A 5808-nucleotide genomic window follows, 5' to 3' on the forward strand; every position below is an offset into this window, starting at 1 on the left:
TAGCTGACTGCAGATTTCTCCGAAAGAAAGGAGAAAGAAACTGTATCTCAGAAAGAGAGAGGGGAAATACGAGCTGCCATGTGCTAATAACTTTCAACGAAACTGTTATACGATATTCAAAACAAAAGTTTTTTTTTTTTTCTAAAGGTCTAGGGATAGCCGCGTCACTATTTGTGCTACATGAAAAGGGATATTTCTCTAACGGACTGTTGACTTGACGCTCTTCTTTTTTTTACTTAGTAATTATATAGTTCGGATAATATAATCCCCGTATAGAAAACGACCGGAGAACCTGCGTACAGTGAATGATCCAGAAGAGACCAGCCATCCTGTCCTTGCGAGCATCGATCACGGCCAAACTATTGTAATGTGTAAGCTAATTGGGTGACCAGATAACTGTTGAACTTTATTCGGGTGTTCCGTATTTCCCGGTAGCCCTGAATTCGAACTCTTATACTAGTGAACACCCTAACTGGTGTTCGTTAGCTTATAATAGGATTACACCTTCAATCTCTAAAAGACTGCCACTTAGAACTGATTGTTACTTAGTAGTCCTTGGACCTGTTGCAAAATGTTCTGAGAATAACGCCCAAGAAGAAAACAGTAGTAAATATTAAGAAGAATGCAAATAATTAATCCTCATCTAAAAAATGAGAAACACATAAGCATGTGCATATAAATATATATGTATATATGTATATATGTATATATGTATACATAACATAGAAATTGGTTACGTAGATCCGAATATGTGTGTATGTGCTGCTCTGTGTGCGCGTGTTAAAATATATGCGTATGCATATGTGGGTGTGTTTCATTTCAACTAATTTTAAGGGAATGAATTATAAAAGATCTTATTTGCGACATTGAGACGGTTAGGCGGCAAAGCATTGTCTGGTGAGTTTAATAATAAATAAAGACCTCAAAGGGGGATGAAATTCGATTATTTCCTTACATTTTTCGCTTTTTTTTTTTCCACCCATCCCTATTTTCTCCACCCCAAATTTTTTTAATTATTTACAAATACAGAAAAAAAAAAAAGAAAAACAAAAGCAGAATTTTTTCTTCTATTTTTTTTTTTTCTTTAAATGCTAAAAAGAAGAGGAAAATGCATGTAGTTTAGTAAGGCTATTAATATTCTTGATTAAAAAGAAACGGAAACTTCTACAGAAAAAAAAAATCAGGTAAAGATTAAAAATATATAAATATTATAAATATTGCTATATGTTATTTTACGTGGGATTTCAATTTTTTTATCTTTTTCATCATCATCATCATCATCATCATCATCATAATCATCATCATCATCATCATCATCATCACCACAACCACCACCACCAGAAATTCTATTAACTAATACAGATCAAGCAAGCCGCGGCGAAATCCGACAGTGGAATGGACCTACTCGTCTCAACAAGGGACATGATCATCCAACCAGCTAATAACCCTAAGCCGATGTCTCAGAAGTAGAGATTTTCAAATCGCCAGGACGATGCCATCCAGCAATGCTAACCTAGCGTGCAATTAGTAATAGAATTTTCAGAATGTGAGAGATTATATAATTATTTCCACAGCCAAACACAGTTCGCAGGGTGCTTGCCTCGAATGCAAGAGGCTCGGGTTTCGGATATGTCTAACTGATGAGCCCAAATGAGGGCGAAACTCGGGTATTGGACTTCCGGTTTGTTGGCTGTCATTGCTTTTGGATGTGGAAACAATTATATCACAAAATTTTAACTGATGAGCCCAAATGAGGTCGAAACTTGAGTCTTGGACTTTCGTTTTTTTCGCTGTCATGGCTCTTGTGGCTGTGACGTTGTTTGGCTGTGGAAATAATTATATAATCTCTCACATTCTGAAAATTCTATTACTAATTGCTCGCTAGGTTAGCATTGCTGGATGGCATCGTCTTGGCAAGTTGAAAATTCCTACTTCCTACTTGTGAGGCTTGGGGATATAAGTTGGTTGGATGACCGCCTCCCTTGTCGAGGCAAAGTGGGTCCATTCCACAGTCAGATTTCGTTGCGGTTTGCTTGATCTGTGTTATTGAATAGAATTTCTTGTGTGCGGGGCGTTTGCTCAGTTGGTAGTGTGCTTGGCTCTCATGCAAGAGGTTTGGGTTTCGATCCCTGGGTTCGGATATGTCTAACTGATGGCTGTCACGCCTCTTTTGGGCTGCGGTGTTGTTTGCTGTGGAAGTAATTATATATATATATATATATATATATATACATATATATATATATATATATATATATATATATATATAGTAGCAGGTTGACACAACATTGACCGAGATTGAATGCACATCGAAATCCATGCAATAACTTAGTCTTAAATATATGTTATATCCCATTGCACTCATATAAACTTCTTTCCAGTTAAAGAAAAAATAAGGCTGACAGCCACTAGTCGCGTGCTCTCATGTAATGAATGAATGTGGGAATGTAGGATTAACATGAAATTCTTAAAGATAAACTAAAATGACCGAAAAATGGGCTGAAATTACTTAAATAAATAAAAAGTAAATGACTAAGAATGACTTTAATGAACTTAAGGATGTATTGAATGATCTTAAGAATGACTATAATGCTTAAAAAATAGCTGGAATCCTTCAAAAACAACTTGAATGATCTGGAGAATGACTTGAATGGCTTTGAGACTGACTGGTTGTAAAGTGGGTGATCATTTTACATTAAATTAATACAGAAAAGTGATCCCCCACTTTATATCACAAAAATTATTGGATTTAGGGAATTTGAAACGTTATTTTCGTATTCAGGAACCCCGAAAACCAATAAATGCTGGTATAATAGATATAAAAAGAAATAAAAAGTACACGTGTTACGGACCGACCAACCGACTGAGTGACTTATAGAGTTGCTTGCACACGACTAAAAAAACCTATTCTGTGGTATGCATTTTTAAAATAAAACTATTCTCCGTCGGTCGGTCGGTCCGTCCATAACACATTTACTTATTAGTTACAAACAAGTGCAGCATCGGTTAAGAACAAATACTACTTTGATCTTAGCTGTGTGGCCAAGGAAAAGTTACATTTTGGACAAGTTTCAGAAAAGTCTAATGGATAGGTAAAAATTTATGGGCAAAAAGTGTCATTATTTGCAATTTTGGTACATTTTTACCCCTTATGAGACACTTTGAATGCCAAATACCAGTGACAATGGACAAACAGTGCAGTTTTACACCTTAACACATGTATATTTACATTCAGCAACATGGGAAACCACTATATAGACATATCAAGTTTTTGTTGAGAAATATGAAAAATGCGCCAGATAAAGGGGTTTTCAGCACAAAAAATCCCCGGGGGATGCAAACCAGACTTTTGCCAGGGTCACCACTACTGAATTTATATTAAGAATAATGCCCTCCACATTTTGGGCAAGTTTCAGAAAAATCTAATAGATGGATCAAATGTTACGGGAAAAAAAGTGTCAGTTTTGGCCATTCTTGACCCTTTTGGAGCCCTTGCAAGCGAAACATTATTTTTTGGAAAAAAAAAGAAAAAGGAAAACATTTTTTACTATGCAAATTTATATATTAAAATATAATTTGTGGCAAAATTTCAGGAAAAACTAATGGACGGTTATCCGTCAATCATCCGGACTAATGGACAAACGGACCCATTTAAAACATAGGTCCCTCTCTAATAAATTGGAGGACAAAAATGTTACTCCATACCCTTTGCTTAAAAAAAAAAAATGTAAATGTGTTACAGACCGACCGATGGACTGACTTGCATGAAAGGGGTTCTTCTCCCATTGCCAAGGAAACATTACAAATGTTAGTGCAGCATCTGTTAAGAACATATACTACACTTTGATCTTAGCCATGTGGCCAAGGAAAAGTTACAAACGTAAGTACAGAATGTACCTATTTACTATGCCTCCCCACGGGACAGAGTTAGACACCAGGGTCGTTTTTTAACGTGGAGAAAAGGTACAAAAATAAAAATTGTCTCAGTTGTGAAGGATTTCTCCTCCACCGAAAGAGAACAAGAAATGGAAGTGCAGCATCTGCAGAACAGATACTACACTTTGATCTTGACCAAAAGGCCAAGAAAAGGGTATTTCTTTGCTCCCCCACCGAGCAAATTAGGCACAAGGCCGATTTTTAATGTGAGGAGTAGGGGAGCTGGATAGTAACAGTGATAGTAATAGTGCCCCTTCATTGACCAAGGTCTTATATGTGGGATTGCCCCCACATATGGTCTTTGCTTGCAGTATCTGTCGGAGCAGATACTACACTTTGATCTTGGTCAAAAGGCCAAGAAAAGGGTTTTTATTTGCTCCCCCAACGAGCAAATTAGGCACAAGGCCGATTTTTAATGTGAAGAGTGAAGGGAAAATGGAGACCAACTCCCCGGGGAGTAGGGGAGCTGAATAGTGACAATTGATATGAAGGGTTGCCCCTAAATTGACGAGGGTCTTATATTTGAAGCTGCCCCCACATATAGTCTTTGCTTGCAGTATCTGCCGGACAGATACTACACTTTGATCTTGGCAAAAATGTCAAGAAAAGAAAGCAGTATTTATTTGCTCCCCCACCGAGCAAATTAGGCACAGGCCGATTTTTAATGTGAGGAGTGAAGGGGAAATGGGGACCAACTCCCCGGGGAGTAGGGGAGCCGGATAGTGACAATTGGTATGAAGGGTTGCCCCTACATTGACCAAGGTCTTATATGTGGGGTTTTCCTCACACATGGTCTTTGCTTGCAGTATCTGTTCCGGCAGATACTACACTTTGAACTTGGCCAAAAGGCCAAGAAAAGCTTTAAAAACTTAGAACAGCATCTATTAACAACAGACCTTTGACCTTAACCAAAAAGGCGAAGCACAAAAGTGTTACGAACAGACCGACCGACGGACCGACGGAGTGACTAATAGAGTCGCTTGCACGCGACTAAAAATTATGAAATTTACGTGAAGGGTTTGAAACTATAGACATCGTCATGCAAAATAAAAAAAAAATAAAAAACGTAAATTTTCAAGGCATATAAAATTCTTTGCAGTTAATGAAAAAAAAATTAAGAAATTTACGCGCGGATTTTAAACCTACAGACCATGTTATCCAAAATAATAAAAAAATATATATACGCTATAAACTTCCCCACAGTTGAATTTTCACGGCCGTTCTTCTATCATTGTTGCTAAGCGATGGCAGTGAAGAAATGGTTTTACCGATGATAGATAAATAAAAATAACGGTTTCAATTATCGATAATTATCTGAGACAAAACTTAACTAAGATCACTCCCAGATTTATACACTAAAATTCTGTAAATTTTAAATAAAATCTGTTCAGCTGTTTCGGAGTCTATGATGAACAAACTCCCACACACAGACAAAGATGCATTTATATATATATATATATATATATATATATATATATATATATATATATAAAGAGAGAGAGAGAGAGAGAGAGAGAGAGATACTATTAATTATATAAACGTGCATTTGTGTGTGATGATAATGTGTGTGATTCCCTTCCTTATAGATTCCGAAACTGCTGAGCCTAACTTTTGCAAATTTCACACAAGGTAATTTACAAGTCTAGCAGCGTTCTTAGATATGTTTTGTACAGAAATTAGCATAATAAGTATTGAAAATTGAAAAAATTCAATCTCAAAATACTCTTCCCCCCTTATAGATAAAAAGAAACATTTTTATGGGGTAGTATTTATAAACATGTCATTTATTTATTGGTCGCCCATCTGGTACTGAAGAGGCTCAACGTTGCTTAACTTCGGTTATTTGAGGAACCAAGGTGTATCAACCTGATT

At 36.6% G+C, this 5808-nt stretch overlaps 1 pseudogene; it reads right to left on the reverse strand.

Annotated features, from left to right (window-relative positions):
- Window positions 1–3958: 3958 nt before the first annotated feature.
- On the reverse strand, window positions 3959–4092 carry LOC145296464 (U2 spliceosomal RNA; annotated as a pseudogene).
- Between the last annotated feature and the right edge of the window lie 1716 nt (window positions 4093–5808).

Source organism: Euprymna scolopes, chromosome 16, assembly GCF_053919585.1.
Source record: "Euprymna scolopes isolate OS-2025 chromosome 16, ASM5391958v1, whole genome shotgun sequence".
Lineage (NCBI taxonomy): Eukaryota > Metazoa > Mollusca > Cephalopoda > Sepiida > Sepiolidae > Euprymna > Euprymna scolopes.